This window comes from Furipterus horrens, unplaced genomic scaffold (assembly GCF_987537825.1).
Source record: "Furipterus horrens unplaced genomic scaffold, mFurHor1.1.pri manual_scaffold_6, whole genome shotgun sequence".
Taxonomy (NCBI): domain Eukaryota; kingdom Metazoa; phylum Chordata; class Mammalia; order Chiroptera; family Furipteridae; genus Furipterus; species Furipterus horrens.
The window spans coordinates 7,721,623-7,741,732 of NW_028327176.1; the positions used below are offsets into that span (position 1 = coordinate 7,721,623).

Genomic DNA, 20,110 nt, shown 5'->3' on the forward strand with positions numbered 1-20,110 from the left:
AACCGAGGAACCCCCTTCTATGACATTTACGCCACTTAATTGTTTTGAATTATAAGCAAAACCAGTTAGCCATGAGCCTCTAAGGGTCAGATACAAAACGTGTCACTTTCTAAAGGCACATTTCTTAAAAGACATTAAGCACCTGCTTTTCTGAGGGGGGGAAATGCGCACCGTAATGAGGCAGTAGCTCAGCTTATAAATTCCGGGAGCCTGAACTTGCTCAGCCAGGTGAGGGCTGTTGGTGGCTGGGCCTGGCTGGGAGTCCCTTCCCATCTGCCCCTTCTGCAGTGAAGTCATAAGGTTTTCTGTTCTGTGGCTGAATGTGTTGCCAAGAACCCAACAGATGATTTCATTCCAAGATGAAGGAGGAAAACTGAAGTCGAGTGAGTCTATTAAGCACTTTCATCTGACAATAAAAATGAGTTAATGGCTAAAATGTGTTTTCAAAACGTTTTAACACTACAAGTAATGGCACTCAAATGGGAAAATGCTTTGAATATTCTCATCGATCATTAATACCATGGTGTCCCTCAAAAGGGCTTGGCGTTCCCCATGGAATGCCAGTTGTTAAGAGTCCAGCTGTATGGCAGTCCATGGGATTTCTCAAAAACAAAAACAAACAGAAAACAACCAACAACAATAGTAATACCGAGAGACCATCGCGGAGCTGAACAACTAAATGTAGGCTGACGATAGCACTGCCAGGATTAGACTATTACCTCATCATAGCTAATTTCCCCGTAAACATCATTATTATAGCAGCAAGAGGTCTCCAAGAAATAATAGCAACATTGACGTCTTGTAGGGGGTAATGAAAGCCAACAGCTTCCCGATGTCGAATGCTGGGGACCGTGAACGCAATCAGACTGGGGCTGAGTTCTGGACCAACCCGCCTCTGGGAAGTCGTTAGTGAATTTGTTCCCTTTCACTCGTGACATCAAGAACAAGTGGCAAGGAAATGGCTTGCTAAGTCTGCCCTTACCTAGGAGGACGGAGAGTGTCCGCCCAGCCAGGCCAGCCCTGCCTCGTGTCAAAGGGAAGGACACCCTCTGCCAAGCCAGCAGCCCGGGCACCTACGTGCTGGGGTCAGAAGCGCCTCTTGCTTACTGAGTGATGTTGGGGAAGTTATTTATTTCACCTCCCTCCTAGGGCCTCGCGTCAGCCTGGAAAACGAAAGGAAACGCTAAACAGTTATCTAGTTTGGGCTGTTCTGGCCATCAGTGGTTTAGATTAGACAGAACACCAGGTCTCCTGGATTACAAACCTTTTTCCAGAACTCCTTCTGAGGTATTTAAATGAACAAGAGCCAGGCCCCTCTCCTCCAAGCGTGGAGGGGCAAGGGGGGGTGTGCTGTGCGCACGGTTGGTCAAACCCTCCTCCCCGAGATGCCGGAGGGCCTCTGTCTCCCTGGTTCCCCTCTTATCTCTCAGGCTAGTCCTTCCCCCATCTGACCTTCAAATGTCGGCCTCCAATGGTCTCTCTTCACGCCTTTTCTACCATCCCCGGTGAGACCCTCTAGGCTCCAATTTTCGTCCATATGCTGAGGACTTCTCAACCTCCAGCCCCAAATCGGAACTCTCCCCAACGCCAGGCCCATACATTAAGCGAATTTCCTGCAAGCATAGCAGTCTGGGGGGTGGGGGCGGAGGGGGGAGGGGCTTAATGCCCTCCAGTTCTGTCCCCCTATGTCTTCCCCCCACCTCCTTCAGTGCAAGGCATCATCACCTAAGTACAGGAGCCAGAGACCTGAGTGACATCTGAGACTTCTGCCTCCTCTGCACCCCTCAAGTCCACTCTCTCACCAAACTCTATCCACTGAATTTTCCACGCTGCCCTTAGAGGCGCCTCTTCTCTAGGCCCCTCCCCTTGCGGCAGTCTGTCCTTAGGACCTCTGGCCACGACCCTCACCTCCTTCTCATCTCCCACCAACCACTAAGCATCCTATTACACGTGCACCAAGTGCTGGTGAATTAAATCTTCTGCATTGCTGCCATCTTACAATATAGACTTAAAAAGAAGGAAAGGCTCTCCCCTGGTCTCTGCCTGCCCTTCGTGCCCTGGACACACGCATCACACATTTGTGGATGGAGTTCCTCTGTGCCCACAGTTCGCCGTCAGGAGGTGCAATAAGACCTAGCAGATCAAGGTGCAGGAAGGCACGTGCTGTCAGAGGGAGCCCTTCCAGGAAGGGAAAGCCCCCTGAGGAACCCCACCTGCCCCAGCGCTGTGGATTGACTTGATTTGTAAGCCCCGCCCCCTCCATGTACAAAGGAGGCTTTGGAATTGATGGGTCAACACATAGGGAGGGGTATTACTTCCCAGATCACATTTATTTTGGGAAGTGAGACCTGTCAAAAATTCTATAGGCACTGAAAACACCCAGAGAAACCAGTTGGCACACGCGAATGCTGAAGACTTTGTATGCAAAGCAGACTGGCAGGCTCCCTGGCGTCCGAGGGCCGAAGGCGCCCTTGAAATCCCCCTAGAAGCAGGAGTGCTTCTGGGCTTGTTTCGGTTTCTGATTTCAAAGCACACTGCACTGCAAACCAAACGTAATGTTTTAAAATAAAATCCCTGGCTTGAACCCCAAGCAAGTGGTGAAGACCATCAACGGAAGCTGGATCAGGAACGGTGGGTGAGGTCAGAGTTTGCTCAGAGCTGAGAGACAGACTCTGTGGCTGAGCGGGACACCATTAGCTGGACGGAAGGAAGCGATGTTTCAGGGCAAACACTTCCCAAGCTGGCTGTCGGATGAAGATGGCACAATTTTGTACAAGGTGATCAGGGCCATAGAACCCGCCCTGACGCCCTGGTCTGAGCTTTAGCTCCTCTGAACGCTCTGTACGTTGGTCAGGCTAGAATATGGACAGGGTCAAGGGCTCTAGCCTCTCTTGCTCTTGCTTCTGGTTTTTTTTTTTTTTTTGCTCATGCTTTTCCCTTTGGCTGGAACGCTCGCCCCTTCTCCTCTGCCTTGGATGTCCTATCTGTCTTTCAAGGCCCACATCAGATAGCATTTCCTCCTAGAAACCTCCTACCCACCCCCAAGTTGAATGAACAACCTTCCTTGCTGTGAATTGTTTCAAGGGCTACATCTTCATTTTCAGAATGTCGCCCATTTCCACCACCACCGCCCCCCCCAACCCTGAGCACCAAGCACAGGTCCGGCACACAACTGTCACCATTCATGTCCCCTGACATGACCTGGAAGTGTTAGGCCAGCAGTCATCGCATAGCGACTGCAACCGGATGCCAACGGCAGCCACACAGAGCAGGGAAAGCAGCCATTGCTAAGAGGGCTAGGTCAGGGAAAATCAGTATTTCCCCAAATACAAATATCTTGGGGTACATGATTCTGTCGTTTTTATGACCAAGGTGACTTGGAAAACCTGATGAAAATCGGCCGTCTTAGAAAAATGCACACGTGCACAGACCCACATATTTCTGCATCTAATTCCAGGAGATAATAACACGCACACGGAAGCCCAGGAATGGAAATCCCTCATCTATTTTCAAATCAATGTCCCTGGGCAGGATGAGAAAGGCGTTTCCAAGTGCACGGACCACAATGAAAGGGACAAAGAGTCACTGAGTAGAAATTGCAGGAGCTGAGGAGACCTTGGGCAAGTCGTTCCACTCTTCTGAGTTTTCCTCATCTGTAAAATGTAAATCATAATACTTCCTGTGCAGTATTGTTATTGAGTAAAGAAGGTCACGCAGGCAAAGCACCCAGTGTCCTATCTGGCATTCAGGCAGCTAATTTACTGCCCCTCCTGTCGTGCGTATGAAACATTGCAACCACAATGCCAGCACGTCGTTTCCCTTTTACAATAAATTCTGCACTGCTGCTTTGGAGCAGGGGGAAGAAAGCCCTTGCTCAGACCACCACCTCAGGGAAGCCGAGGGCTGAACGGCTGCTGTGGGCTCATTCGCATGGCTATTAATCATACAAGAGCCCATTTATGACAAACGCAGGTCACTCCCTTTGCATGACAAGGCATATGGGTCCACAGAGCCCCATTATCCAAGAAAACAGAGCATTGTGGGCGATGCGGGCGAAGCCAAGTGCACACACACAAGCGGACATTGTAAGGCTGTTTGCACAACCCCGCAGTGCTCCTCGCGGATTTCCTGCCACGGAGACATTCAGATCTCACGGAGTCTGCTGCAGACATTTGCTCATTCAATATGGCTTCAGGTCGCGGGCTGGAGAAACCCGGGTGCGCGGTGCCCTCTGCTGGCCACCCGCGGAACTGCAGGCTGGGATACTCAGGTGGGAAAGCAGACCAGGTGTCCTCAGGATCCCAGCCTCTTCTTTCCCCGTTTAAGGTGTACATACAAACAGACGCGAGCTCCAGGGCCTGGAAAGCCGAGCTCACACTTAAACTGTAACATGGGTTAGCTACAGGGCCATGGACTGGTCATCCCGTGCTCAGATCTTACTTTCCTAGATGGAGTTCGCTGCGCTCACCTGGCTGAGGCAGGCGTGATGGAAGCGACAGGCACACAGCCCAGTGCCTGCCGCCTGGCCAGTGTCCAGTGAACGCCTGCACTCCCCCTTCTCCACCTGCCTCCACAGGGCAGGTGCTGCCCTCTGACCTGTGAAACTGGCAAAGGAAATCAATAAGCGCCTCATGGTTATCTTTGTGGAAACTTTGCTGAAACTGCAGCCAGTGTTTAGAGCAGAAATATGACTTTATCTTCCAAAGGTCTCCTCTCTTTAACCTTTTTTCAAATTGTTCTCCCTTGCTTGACATCATGTGTTTGTGTTGCCCGGGGCAGCCCCTCTATGCAGCCTCACCAGGCATCTGAATGGCCCGCTTCCAGGACAGGCTCAGCGGTAAGTCTCAGCGAAGTTGTATTTCTCCGAGATGAAAGAAAGGCCGCTCCATTGAACTTCTTAAACCGAGCTGTGATCCAGTTCGTGATGGTCAGTGTAGCACCAAGAACATGAACTTGGCTTGGAATCCCAGCTCAGCCCTTAATTAGCTGGGTGGTCTTAATCAACGTCTTTAACAATCTTTACTTAACCTCTCTGGAGTCTGAGCTTCAACAGGAGTAACACAGGGATTAATTCAATCTCTTCAAGAGTGGTTTTTAGCAGTGAGACAACATATGTAAACCAGACGCTAAAGGGTGGTTGCCATAATCACTATTACTATTGTAATTTTTATTGCTTTACCCACTGGTCTCAGTTCTATTCCCCTGGCCATGAAGAAGAATCCTTCTTTCCTATAGAATATTAATACTTGTGTAGGCTTTTAATACCATCCTAAAGTACATATGCTGATGACTTGCAAATTTATAACTGTCTCCTGACTCATATCAACAATTGACCACTTGACTTCTAATGGACACTTCAAACTTAACACACTCAAAATTAAAGTTTTGGTTTCTCCCCTCAAAATCTGCCCCCTCCCAAGTGTCTCCTGTCTGAGTCAGCAGCAATTACAGCCATTCCACATTTCCACATGCTCGGTCCAAAAATATCGGTGTCATCCTTGACTCCTCTCTTCCTTTCATACGCCATCTCCAAGCTAACAAATTCCATCAGCCCTACTTTTAGGGTGTATCTTAAATTCAATCATTCCCACACCCTCCATCATCAGTGCTCGAGATCAAGCCACAGGTCATCACCATCTTTTGTCCAGAATATCATACTTGCCTCCTAAAACAGACCTCCTCACTCGTAACCACTCCCAACTACTTGGTCAATTGCACTGGGACGGCTACAGTGAAGCTTTAAAAACTGCATGTCAGTCCCCTGCTTAACCCCCTTCAAGGACTTCTTGTTTCGCTTAGAGGAAAACAGAAGGTCCTTATCACAGTCAGCAACGAGGCCCATGGTGATGCTACTCCAAGGTAGCCCGCCTCTGACATCTCTCCCGCGTTTGCTGTGCTAGTCGCTGTTTCTGACCTCCTCACTTCTTCTTTCTTGAATGTGACACGTGTGCTTCTGCCCCGGGGCCTCTGTCCTTGCTGGTCCGTTTGCCTGAAACATTCCCGCCCCTAATATATCTGCATGGTCTTTCTCTAGGTCTCTGTTCAGGGTTTACTTTTCACTGGAGCCCCATCTAACCACTCTGTCCAAAACAGTACTTCACGCCCCCCCCGCCCCCCAATCACTGTCTTTATTTTTTTAAACTTCTATCTCCATTGGCATATGCACCCCTGACTCTCAGACTGGGGCCCGGAACGTAGCAGGAACTCCATACCTCTATGTGGAATGAATGAGGTTATTCATTCATGAACAGCACTCCCACGATCCCTTGGAGGTTCTCCTTCAATGAGCATAAGCCTCTTCCTCCTTATCCCCTGGGAGGAGAGGCGCTCAGGACATATTTTGGTCCCACACTCTCTCTTGGATAAGGATGGGAGAGACGTCCTCCTTCTAGGGGATGGGGAAATGCATGTGGGTGGGCATGGTCTTCATGAGGGATATCATGGGACTATAAAAGACAAAGTGCATGCTGGGGAGGAAAGGTCAGGAGAATCAGCTGAGGACGGATTAGGTAGGAAATCGGAAACCAGAATGCGGAAGCAGGACCCGCCTAGGCATGTTGTGTCTTGGCAGCCGAGGAGGGTAAGACAGGTCATGTGTAACCCTGAGCCTGAAGGACGAGGAAGATCCCAAGGACTGGAGTGCTTCTGTAAGGCCATGGAGTGCATAGAGAGTCATGGGCTCTGCGTCCTAATCTTTTTTCGGTCACCTCTTTGCTATCAGACCTTGAGGAAGGTCATTCTCCTTCTCTGAGTCTCATCCTTATCCCCTGGAACCCATTGGGTGCATGATCTGGAAAAGTCCTCCTTGTGCTGAGAGACTAGAGTTTTATGCAGTGAGAACGTGTAACAATAACTAGATATATATTCAGGTGACCTCATGCCAAACCGTGAGCTCAGTAATAGAAATGGGATGCAACTTCCGCCTGGGAAGCAGAACTGCACACGAACAGCATGTTCGAGGAGCACCCCTGGCCTTGTGCTGTGAAGCCCTTGGGTTTTAAAGTTGCCGGGAAGGATGGTGATGACCGAGTCCCAGCACTTTCAAATGCGCCATGCTGCCTAGAAACTGCCATGGTCAGGGCGGGCTACAAGCATTTATCGCTGTGAACAGCAGTGATTCCAAAGTCAGGGAGGATGCTTCAACTCCTCAAGAGAAATTGTTCTCAAGCCTTTGTGTACTTTAGAAGCATCAAACATCATTAAATGCACAAATAAGCTAACTACAAATGATTTTCACATATTTAATAAAGGGGGCCCTATGTTAGGCAATGCTTGGGCAGCTTGGTTTAATCGATCACGTGTATTCAAAGGTCTAATTTAATTTCTCTAATTCAGGTGCTTTTCCTTTGGAATTTGAGAAGCCACAGAGGACCCCCGCCCTGGTCCCAGCCCTACTAGAAGTCCAACTCAGGTCTCAATGCAAATACAACAATAGCAAAATTGTAACATTAAGACACCAGGTTGGGGATACCCATTGGCTTGTACCAAATTTCAGGAGGTGATGAAACAAAGCTGTTAATACAGATCGAAAGGTTTTGGAAGTCTGTTTGCATTGCCCAGGAAATGGCTGCCTTTAGATGGAATAAACAATAAGCTTTTTCAAAATTTCTAGAAATTACCAGTGTAACAAAAACTCTGTTTACTTGGAAGACTTCTACTGGCCCTGTCGGGTTACACATGTGCCCACCCCCACCCCTCACCCTCACTTTTGCTCTCAGGTTAGAACTGACCTCTGCCCTCCTACGGCTCTGACACACAGGAGTGACAGGAGTGGGCAGAAGGAGGTTCCCAGTGCAAGTGACATTCTTTTGTGGTAATAAAGCTACTGTTATCAGCGCAGCCTGCCTGTCTTTATCCATATGAACAACTGAACATACCCTGTTGCTAATATTCAGCCACCTCTTCTAATACCTTTCAGAGCTGACACAGGGGGACTCTGAACCTGAAATTCTGAAAACTCAGAAGATTGCCTCATGCCCTGTCTGGTGTGGCTCAGCACGCTGAGTGTTGGTGTCGGCCTGGGAACCAAAAGGTCTCCGGTTCGATTCCTGGTCAGGGCACATGCCTGGAATGTGGGCCAGGTCCCCAGATGGGGGCGCATGAGAGGCAACTGATCCATGTTTCTCTTGCACATTGATGTTTCTGTCCCTCTCTTTCTCCCTCCTTTCCCCTCTCTCTAAAAAAAATAAATAAAATCTTAAAAAAAAAAAAAAAAAAAGATTAGTTCAATCAGTCCCCTGCTTCCAAAAATTCTCATTACCAGATAACCCTGTAATTTTTAAGTGCTGCTCCCAAATTATCTCAATTAATTCTCACAATAATGCAAAAGCAGATCAGTAATTAAACTTTGAATTACTAAAGTGATATACTCTATTAAATAAACAGCTTTTCTTTGGCCAAATTCAAGAGCTTGCAGTTATGTACTTTCTCCACTAAGAGGCGATATCGTCTCATATTAAAAACTCCAGGCCCCATCTGGGTTGGTACTAGTACAAAAACAGGAGTTTGTAAAAAAAAAATAAAATAACAAACAGACAAAGCAGAGGGATCAATTTCAGCACCCTGAATGTTCCTCCTCTTAGTTGTGAAATGTGTTCAAACCCACAGCTGCAGCCCCCAGGCGGTAACTCAATTACTGTCCAAGGTCATTTCAAAAGGACTGGCCATTACCAGTTTGCCAGAGAAGGAGCCAGGACATCTGAGGATGAAAAGTTAATAGATCCAGACACTTGGCTTAGTAAATGTCCTCCCCGGCCCCTTCTGCTAATTCCTTAAATCACGTTTTCTACCAAGGGAAACATCTGTCTTGGGGCTAAATCAACTGGACCCCAGTTGCAAAGAGGAACATTTTTCTTTTTTAACCCTAAAATCCTATTCTAAACTTATCAAAATGAGTGCCTATCACTCAGTTTGGAGAAATGTTCACTTCTGGTTGTACTGTGGAACTGGAAACTACTCTGAAGTGCAAATGAAGATAGTGGGAGACCCCGTTAGTGACCTGCACCCCAGGGCTGATGGCAAGGGACAGTGGGACGTTTCTTTTGGAGGTGCTCCTGCAGGAAACTCACCATACACAGAGCAGGGAGCAAAGCCACCACGGGACTTCCCTGTTTGGATTGACCAACCCAGACCACAATTGAACCAAACAAACAAACTCACCCAGTTTATCTCCAAATTTATGTCTGAGCCCAACCCTGTTCTTGATGAGTAAACCATGTGTTGTCCTGATTTCAACTTGACCCTGCAGCCCCGTTCCCAGGCTGGTGTCTGCGGCCACAGATGACTGTATTTGAAAGCTTTGCCCTTCCCTCGTTGAAGGGTGCGCAGGCCCCAGAGGCAGACCAAAGCCTGTTTAGGCTCCTTCTTAGTTCCATTGGAAGACAGCATGGTGGTAGTCAAACCTGAGGTCTGGGGCCACTCCTCAGTCCCAGCCGCACAAAGTGATCTTGGCCTATCTGGAGACCAGTGTGGTGTGGGTAGAACCCCGAAGGGGCCGTGGAGATGCCGGCCCACCTTTTAGTCACTAGTATATGACCTTGGCCGCAAGTTTGAGAGCCACGACACTGTACTCAGCATCTGAAGTTTCAATGTCAAATCCCCTGTTCCTCCTGCATCTATAACTAGATGATTGTTTTGGGACTTGTTGGTTTAGGATGAATAAAATCAGGAGTTTCCCTTGTACCTGCTTCATATGCATTTTGTTTTATAAGTGATCTCGTTTATTGATCAGCACAAGTGAAAGTTCACAAAGTAACCAGGAATAGCATCGATGGAGCCCCGACGGAGGGCCAGGTCTGTGCTAAGTGCTTTACATGCTTGTCCCAGTCCTGCAGCTTGAGACTATATGGCCATAAATTCTTCACTCCTTCCATGTTCAGCACTGCCTCCTCTTTGCCTAGCTTCGGTTTACTCACTTGAAAGAAGGATCAGACAGAAGCAAGACTAGACGATCTCACAGATCCCTCTAAACAGGAAGCTTTCTTGAAATTTCCAAGGCCAAATTCTCTCTATAAATCTTTGCTAAAATAGAAAATCCAGCTGTTTAAGTGAAATGCTTCCTTACTTAAACAATCAATGTATTGTACACAGCAGCTACTTAATCTGCCCCTCTAATATAGTGTCCATTACTGACCAGACAGCTAGCGTCTCCCAGAGCCAATACCAGTGGCTTTTATTTCGCTCCCACCAGAAGCTCAGCAGCAGGGCACTGTCCTGGGTGTGGCCTGGCAGGTGTGCCCATGCCCATGGCAGGCGCCATCTTCCTACCCTCCGCTCTGGTTGGCATGGCGACGCCCGAGCCAGCCTTCATTCAGTCCTCCCTTCCCATTCCCTCTATTATCACTGTGTGAGATCTTGCCCCAGAAGGACAGAGAAATCCTGAGGGCGAGGTCTGATGTCAGGGGAGAACAAGCAAGCCTTTGTGGGGCCCGGAGGAGCCGAGGCCGGGCCGGGCTCTCAGCAGCACACAGACGGGCCTGTGCTCACTTTGCAGGGAGCAACTCTGTCTGGACAGCAGGGGCCTCCACGGCCACGCCCTGACCCCTCTTCCTCCCCATCACTGGGGCCGGGCCAAGTGGCAGGGTCGCCACCTGGCGTCCTCAGGCATTTCACATCAAAAAGGCTTAAGGCGGCATTTACCTTCTGCACCCAAACCAAAAAACCCTATCAAGCAATTCCTCTCTCCTTTGCCATCTCCAGCTCCCCTTTCAGAATGGCACCCCGATCCCCAAGTCATCAGAGTCAACTCCGCCATCTCTCAACGTGCCGTCTGGTCTGCCCCCATCTCCCGCCTCCATCCCCTCCTTACTCCAGCCCCACTCCAGGCCTCGCAGTTCCTCTGAAAGGCCCCTGGCTCCCTAAAATGCTCCGAGGGTGCTAATGGTGTCACACACTGGGGATATGTCTGTGTTTACCAGTGTCGCTGACGTCAGCTTTGAGCCTTCATCATCTAAGACTAATTCTGCCCAGAGAAGAAGATGAAATAACTGAACTCACACCATGTCCCAGAAACTTATTTGTAATAGAAAATTCAACTGAGGTTTTAGGTCAAAGTAAAAATAGCTAACGCTTATTGTGTCCACTCTGTGCGCCAGGCCCCACTCTGAGAGCTGACACATATTAAGTCATGGAATGATCAGAGCAGCCTTATGGGGCAGGCTTGGCTGACTGTCTCATCTTACAGATGGGGAAGCTGGAGAATGGGACAGGGGATGACTGCTGAGCTCACCAGCTAGCGTGCGGCAGAGGAGGATTCATCCTGGGCAGTGTGGCCCCATCTGTGCTCCTAACTAGAACACAGCAGTCACGATGATCACAATTAAACCAGCCTCACCTAAGGTCCACTCCAGGGCACAACGTTTGGCACATGGCATTCCTTAAAACTAGGGACATGTGCCTTTGCAAATGTCATCACATTTCCAGGTTCCTTGTGCCCCACGCTATAGCAATTGAAGACAATCAAGACTGCCATCCTCTGTCTTCCTTGGCCAGCAGCAGAGTCAAGAGAAGAGAAAGAAAGAGGTGTCCTGCAGGGGCGCTAATGGCCAAGCCTAGGTCCTCAGAGGAAATGCTTTCCGAGTCTGCTCTCAGCATTAAGAATTCTGCAGAACTTTTCTGCCACTTGGCAGCCTGGTCCTGACCCCTGGGTTCTTCCTGCTTTTCACGTCATGTGAAGTCTCCATCCTGGGGCGCCAGTAGCTTACAAGACCCAACCAGAGAAAGGCAGGCTCACTGGGGCCAAACACTCCACGCTGATTGTCCTATTTTCTAACCCAGAGAAGAGGCAAAGGCAGGGCTGCAAGGAAGCCAGAGACCAGAGCAAGAGAACGAGCCAAGACTGCAGCTATACCAGGGCTCCCAGCACCCCAGGAGAGGGTGGGGTGTAGGTCAAGCCCCCTTTTACTCTGTGAGCGGGATCAGCTGTTCTGCGCTCCACGACTGATGGAGGCCGCCCTTCCATGAAGAGGTGAAGGGTCTAACTTCTCACCATCCAGAGGCGCTTCCTGGCGGAGGTGATGCACATGCCGAACCTCACCCTGGGCTCCTGCTGGACCACCTGGGGAGTCAGCAGGATTCAAAGACTGTCTTTGGGGGCAAGTCTGGAAATGGAAGCACTTGGATGGTCAAGTCCAAGTCCCCCATAGTAACCACGGTGAAAGGAAGAGGGTGTCCCAAGTCAAAAGGTGAGCCGGGGTCACAGCGTGGACTAGAGCCCAACTCAACTCGAAGGCTGCAGAAACTTTTCTTTCCTTCATTATGAGCTTTCCTGTCTTCCTTTCTCTTCTCTTTCTTCCTTTTCTTTTCCTTCATTTTTCTTCTTCTTCTCCTTCTTCTTCTTCTTTTCTTTTTTTAAACTTCATCTTATGTCTATTAAAAGCATTTAAAAGAAATGCTTACTTTACTGGGGGACAGCCAGGGTTCTAGACAGAAGGAAGTGAGAGAAAGTTCACGGTGAGGTCCTCCTTGGAGGGAGAATAGAGGAAACCAGGTTCTATGTGTTATACTCAGCCCAGCCCACGAGGAAGAGCTAACAGGTCCTCCAAGAGCCAGAAACTAGAAAGCCCCAGCTCTGGTGAGGGCAACTGGTCTCCAAAAGGAGAAATGGAAAGACTCCAATCAGAGCAAAGCACCTGCTCTTAAAGCGGCAGATACTGAGATGTGTAAGCCAAGCAGAAGTGAGACGTGCTTAGGTTTAGAGATGACTCTGTAGAGAGGGAAGGGTGTCCAGTGCCTGGAACTGGAACTAGCTGCCTTATTAGGTAGTGAGCTCCCCATCTCTGGAAGCATGTTGAGTTTGCCAGCACCAGAGGAATCTGGAGAGGACTTTCAGACACAGGCATCCTTGACTCCATGACAAGACGCCACTGCTCTGCCCAGTTCTGCATTTGGAGCTCTAGGCGAGGACCACGTCCAAGGGAGACTCTTAGTTGCTCTTCATTGGTTTACCAGAAGCTTCGCCTATTTATCTGAGGGTGACATGGCATGAGCTGTGGAAGGGGAGACGATTAGAAGCGGGTGATGACTCCTGACCAGCAGTAGCTATGAGCCTTGGATCAACTGCTCCCAAACTCCCTCCTGGTGTGCTTGTGAACACGCAATACCATGAGGTGCACTGACCTGGGCATATCTAGGAAAGCGTGCAGTTCAGCACAGTCAATTCCAACCCATCCTTTCATCTTCCAGCCAGCAAGTGTGCCTGGGTGCTGTCGGCCCCAGGTTCCGCCCTGGGTTGAATAAATTCTATGTAACATACATGCATATGTGTGTATACATACATACACATAGGTAGCACACCTATGTACCTGCCCACAAAAAAATGCATATTTTTCTAAGAGGAAGGTAGAAGGACAGACACAGTTTTTAAAAGTCTCTTGCAGTTTTCGTTGGAAAGAAGCAGATCCCATTCTCTGAGAAGCTGGCCTTGGCCCCCGGAGAGGCCTGGCGCCATTCATGCTGCGGACGCAGTGCTGGGGGATGATGGAGCTGGCTTCCTCCTCCTCTCCTCTCTCCTTCTTTACTACTCCTATTCTGCTCATTCACACCTCCGTGGAGTCAGAAAAGAGATCAACTCAAATGAGCCCATTTAGTTATTTTTAGTCACTGTTGGGGACAAGGTGGGAGGGCGAGGAGGTGGCTCCACTGAGTTTCTAAAAGGCAGAGTTGAGGCCTCATCTGCGCCCAACGCTCTGCAGTCACTCTGGCTATTTCCTCCCCACCGCCATCACAGAGGATCGAGTGTTGGCCCTTATTTACGGAGTGCTGTTCAGTAGCAGGAGCGTCTCTCTCCTAGGTCCCAGCGCCTACTCATCCTTCAATGCCCAGCTCACACGGCCCCTCTTCGAAGCCTTCCCTGCCTTCCCTGAGCAGAGAGATGCTCCTTCTCTGTATCCACATCACTTTGATCATGCCGAAGCTCTTACTCACTATCTGCTGCTGTGACTATTGCCACCCCGTCCCCCACCCAAGCTCATGAACTCCTTGAGGGTTTGATCATGTTTGATTTGTTTTGATGCTCTCAGGCCTAGCTCAGTGTCTTGCACATAGTAGGCACTCAGGTATTATCTGTTTAATGAATTCATACATTTCTAAAGAGAACACTTCTATTTTAGAGGGTTAAGAGATGGATACTACCTATTCATTTTCTGACAAGGAGAAAATATATCAAGACCTAAAACCCAAGATTTCTACTGGAATAGCATGGGTTCTTGTCAGCCACACTCTCCCATCAGAAACAAGGCTCCTGTTCTCACTGTTTCCCACCAAGGCGCAGACCAGGACTGCATGTGAAACACTGTTCACACTTAACATCCATAGGCATTCAGTGGTGGAAATGCCCTGACCCATCCACTCCCAATGGACATCTCATTCAGTTCATATGGTATCAGCCTCTTTTCAGCTGAGGAAACTGTGCTCTTAGAACATTACCAGAAATGGGTGTAAAACAAGCACTTTAAAGAACTGGGGGAAAAGGGCAAATAAAATTAGACCCTTTGCTTCATAAAACGCCCATCTTATCAGGCCATCAATCTTCGCTTAAAGAACTGCTCCCATCTCTGCACCATCCTCAAGACAGACGCAACCCTCTTGGGCAGACCTTCCAGGTTCCAGCCCCTCATTGTGATGAGTCTTGTGGTCCCTGAGTCACCTCACACTGCCTTCCACAGCCACAGTGAATGGCGCTGCACACAGTCCTCCAAGGGGTGGCCCTTGTTGACGCTTCACCTCCGCCTGGAAACTCCTATACCCCACCCTGGGAGTGTCCCACGCTCCATGCTGTTCACCTACCTGATGACCTGTCACCTTTAGGACTGGGTGAAGATGGCATGTCTCCAGGGAGCTTGCCTGTTCTGCCCCTCTGTGCGGGTCAGGGATCCCTCCTCTGGGCTCCCTCACTCCCACTCTAATACAATACTGACAAGTGTGTGTTGTCTAGTTACTAGTAAGTCTCCCAATAAAACCACAAAGAACTTCAGGGCAGGGGCTGAGTCTAATCACCATTTGCCCCTGGTGTGTAGCACTGGCACTGACGTATAACAGGCTCTCAGATGTCTGCTGAATGAACGGATCCTTCCTGTCTTCTGAAACCAGGACTTGGCAATGGTCTAGGCAGATGAATTCCAAGGAAACTGGTAGAAATGACCTGTGGGTAGTTCCCGTGGAAAATTCCCACTCTAGCAACTTGGTTCCACAATGACCAAATTAGGACAACTGCTCACTTCCGTCTAATTTATGGGTGCAACTTCCCCAAGCAGCCTGGAACGAGCGCCAGTCCATGGGCCCCTGTCTCATTCATTTCCAGCCTCAGTACCTACTGCCCAGATGGGTCTCTGAGTGAATAGCTAAACTCTCCCAGACGAGAGCATCCGTCCTTAGTTCTACTTGGGACGCTTTCTGCATGGGGCCTTTCAGATGCCTCCTTCCCTCACTTTGTCCAGATCCTACTCCAGTGACGTGGGACAAGGGAGGCCTTCCCTTGCTTATATTATACCTCCAAAAATGTTAGCTTTTCTCCCTGTCCAGCCTTATTTAGAGCTATTTAAATATGGATTTTATCCTTCATTGGGATCCATTTGAGTCTTGGACCTCAAATCCAGGGCCAGGCCTTATGTACACACACCGTAAGTCCCAACCTGTTACAGAAGAGGGACGCTGTTAACAGGCTTCGGCTTGCAAAGCTTGTCCTCAATAGCAGCCTTCCCTCGCCTTGGCTCTGGCCAGAGAGCCCTCTGCAGCCCAGCCATCCAGAAGGCTTGCTCTGTTATATCTGACTTCAGGGCCCACCCCTCTCCTGGCCCCATGACCCCATCCTTCGTTACAGGAGGTGTTAGGCAAAAACAAACTCCTTCCCAGCAGCTCTTGTTCCTCTGGACCAGCATAGTCTCAAGACCCAGGGGAATATCCTGACAGCTGGGATCAATTCATCTGGGGACAGATGTCCTGGCCTGGCACTCAGCAAGAGTTAGCTTCAAGCACATGTTCATCCAGGACCATGACTTTGGCTTTCTTCCTCGTCTGTTACTGTGTGAGGCATTCATTCATCCAGCTGTCCATCCATTCCACAAATGTGTACGGAGCATGGACCACGCGGCAGGTGTCCTTCTTGGTGTTAGGGGTACTGCATGGAACAACAGAGTTCCGGTGCTCATGGAGCTTGTGTTCTGGTTGGACTGAGGGTTGTGAACAGGTAAATGGACATACATACATCTTATCAGGCCATGTGACGTGTAGGACGGGGACAGGACATTCTAATTTATAGGCTTGTGGTGAGAATCACAGATGGGGACACAGAAGATCAGGAATTTAACATGATCTAGGTAAACTCACTCAGCTGATCAACAGCAGAACTGAGACCTGAAGTTAGGCCTGTCTGATTCTGAAACTCATCTCCTCCTTCTGAATTAGGCAACAGCTCAGGGAACCACACTAGGAAGAGAAAGAAGAAGGTGCGCACAAGGTAGGTCTTGTGCCCCAGTGAATGGGAATCTGGTATGAGGAACAAATCTGGGATAAAATGAACCTAGAAACATAGGACTGGAAAATACCTTAGAAACCACCTGGTCTTACCTTCTCTACTGTCCTCAGCTTTATAAAATGTTCTGGTTTTAGTTTTCAAGGAAACTCACAATCTCTCAATGAAAAAGAAGGACTTCAGGAGGGAGGACAGCAGAAGGTGACCCCGGCACCCAGTGAAGGGTAAGGGATGTGGGCACATCCTTCCTGACTCCTGATCCTGTGAGTGTGGGTCGCCAGGCCAGATTAGAGGAGCGATGCTAATGTGACATAGTCTAGGGGTGGATCCCTCATAGATCTATAATCATCGGGAAGGGATGTCAGCTCATCTCAGGTCCAAGTTCAATGAAGAAGTTCAAGTAGATGTGACCCTCTCTTTGTAGATAAGAAGAAAAGCGTCCATAACTGATTGGGAGGTAAGAAAGGAGGGAGGTGACGAGAGAGCCAGCGTGTTGGTGGCGAGGGAGGAGGACAAGGGGCACCTTGTGCCCTGCGAGGGCTCTTGGACGACAAGTTCATGAACTGAATCTGTCTCCAGAATGTTATAGCGAATGACATGCCAGCCAGATTTCTCCCCTGCTTGGCTAAATCTGGGTGGCCAGAAAGAAACCCCAAGGGTCTAATCCGAAATGGATTCTGAAAACAGCAACAACAACAAAAAGAAAACATGCAACCCAAGACATTTCTAACACGCTCTCCTCCTGCACGTAGTTCTAACTGCTCTGCTTGGTGTCCGGCACTCAACAGTCTCAAGGTCGCTCCCACTCAGAATGCACTGATAGAACTCAGGAACCTTTAACCACTCCCGAATGACAGCTACCTTGAAATACGTATCGGTGATTAATTAGGTCTCTTTTTTTTTTTTCCCTTTTACATGTATGTGGCGTTAGGACGCATGGTTTCCAATCAAAGATGACAAATCTGGTGAAGTGCCCATCCGGAATACTTTCTAGAAGCATGCCTGTCACACAGTCCCCACCCTGAAAGAGCTGCACCAGGTGCTTCTTACCTGGAAATAGCTCTTGTGATTCAGATTCACCAATTCAGGCCAATGGAATGAACCCGCCGAGCTGCCGTCAGGCTGAGACAAGTCTGGCTCCCCAAATCAGGGCTGTGGCCCTCCGGAGTCCCGTGGTTTCTCTGTCCTTAAGGGAGTGATAATCTGTGAAAAGGGAATGCAAGTCATGTTACTGCGAGAGGCCATTTCCTGTCCTCCTTTAATAGCAAATTCTTTTTCTTTTTTTTTTTTTTAAGGACAACAGAGTCCCAGAATCATAGATTCCCAGGGCTGAAAGAAATCAATGTGATGATAACCTTGTCTCATGCTTTCATCTTGCAGTTGAGGAAATTGAGGCTCAGGGGAGAAAACAACCTCCTTTAAGTGTCGGCCGCCTGGAAGAGGAATCCTGTTGAGAACGTGTCTCTGACTCTCTGGCCTTTGGAATTTTTTACAAAGCAGCCACATGGTCTGGCAGAATTCTCAAACAACTGGTCACTGACCCTGAAGGGGAAGTCTTTCTCTCTCTTTTTCTATTTTTTAAAAACAGATTTAAAAAAAAAAAAAGGGAGGTGGCCCTTTTTCCAGATTGCTGTTTTTGTCATTTTTGTAGTTTTCCCCCTGGGAGCTAAATTAGTAAAACAGTCCACCTCAGGCATGTGGTTGGGATGGTTCTCCCTGTTTCCCCTTAGAAAAATATTGTTATGGAGCAGCGTGACCTGTCAGCACAGTGGGGGGTGGGCTTTGTTTTTCAGAGATAGGCATGTTTGCACCCAGCCGGTATATCTTTCTCTGTCTGCCTCTCTCTCTCTCCCTCCATGTATCAGGAAAACACAGTAACAGACGTGGCCTCTCCCCACATGGGTATCATTAATTAGGTGACTTTTCTGGCTACTGCACATTTGAAGGGCCATTCCTCTGTGCAGAAAACCAAAACCAAAAAAAAAAAAAAAAGGGGATCTTGCATTTGTTAAGCAAATAATATCTGCCAGGCACGCCATGTGAATCTCATAGATATATTTCCCTAATTTGTCCTCATAAATGCCATTAACTTCATTTTTCCAGAGGGTTAGGGGACCAGACTTCAGAGAGCTAAGAATGATCTGCAGAGTCCTAAAGAGAATGTGGTGCAGAATCGCTAATAAGCTCATATTTCATATCTCACTCCCAGATCTAGGTTTTGCTCATCTAAACTGGACTCTTATGTACCCGGCCAAACACTAGGAGTTTGCAGTGTTTTAGTTCAAAAGCTACAGAATGTTCTTGGGAAGCTATAAAATGTTGCAAGGGCATGAAGGATTATTCTTCTGAGATTCTCTTTCAGATGCGGGCTCTAAAGGCCACGGCTTCCTGCCCTGCTCCCGGCCGGGGCTCACGTGCCCCACAGAAGCCCGGCCGCTCTGGCTCCAGCCCGCAGCGGCGGAGAGAGGGCCAGCCGGTCAGGAAGTCACGCTGCTCAGCGCTCCATGCTGGTTCCTGTTCTCAGACAACAGGGACAGCGCTCAGAGATGGGCTGGGGGTGGAGAAAGAGGAAGAAAAAACAGGAAGTGAAGGGGGGAGGGAAGGAAATGATAGAGAAAACACAGCAACTTTGAGAAGTCCTGGGCCTGATGAGAAAGTGATTTCTGAGCTGATGTGTGTGGGGTGGCTCTGCATTTTGAGAAAGCGGATGGTGGTGGTAGCAGAGAGAGACTTGGGGTGTGTGCCCAGACAGGGCGACCGCAGAGCACAGCCTCAGGAAAAGGGGCCCCGGGGCAGGGACTGTTTCCCACGGGCACTCGGGGGCGGACAAAGAATAGAACAAACTCCCAGAGAATCTCATGGTAGGACCCAGTCTCTCACCTCTTGGCTGTGGCTGAGGCCAGCTGTGCCCCACAAGGACCCGGAGACGAGAGGGAAGCTGTGGAAGTGACGGGGTCTCCAGGGGTGTTATCGCACCCCGCTGCTCCCCTTCTCAAATGCTCTCTAAATTATAATCTGCTTTCAGTGTATGGGATTGGGACTTGGATTACCCATCTGGGCCCAGCAAAAACCCCGCTTTCTTCTACCACAAAACTCAGAGGGTCAGGCCCACAGAAGGGTGAGTCTCCTCCAGATCATGATTCTAAGGCGCTTCCAGAGTATTTTGTCCAACTTGTTTATGAACTCTTATAAAAGTCCCCCAGCTCCCAATGGACATCATCAAGGATGACAATCACCTGGTAAATTTAACAACCACACAAATAGACACCCCTAGTACTAATAACCTAACCATGCTGCAATACTAATACTAACAATAGCGTAGGGCCTCCTGATGGGTACCAGGAAGGGACGAGGAGTGCACAGACCTAACAGGCCACTATGTAATACTCTCTCTCCAAGCAGTTACATTAAAAAGAAAAAAAAAGAGGGTGGGGCTTACAGAAAGGCAAATTAGCGGAAAGAAATAAGGAATACAGTAAGGACACTGTGAACAGACGACACCTTTATTCAAGAGGTAGGGAAGGTGGCAAGACTCCAGGTAGGAATATGGACAGGTGCTGGGCAGGCAGGACCAGAATTTGGTCCCCGGCCTCCCTTGAGTGGCAGCCTGCCCCAATCCTCCACAATGGCCTCGAGTCAGCC

At 49.0% G+C, this 20,110-nt stretch overlaps 1 protein-coding gene across 1 annotated transcript in view; it reads right to left on the reverse strand.

Moving 5' to 3' along the window:
- CYRIA (CYFIP related Rac1 interactor A) overlaps positions 1-20,110 on the reverse strand; it is a 96,966-nt gene that overhangs the window by 36,880 nt on the left and 39,976 nt on the right. Inside the window, exon 2 of the mRNA XM_090280935.1 lies at positions 17,519-17,671. The gene's annotated coding sequence lies outside the window, so the exon portion shown is untranslated. The remainder of the gene's footprint in view (positions 1-17,518; positions 17,672-20,110) is intronic.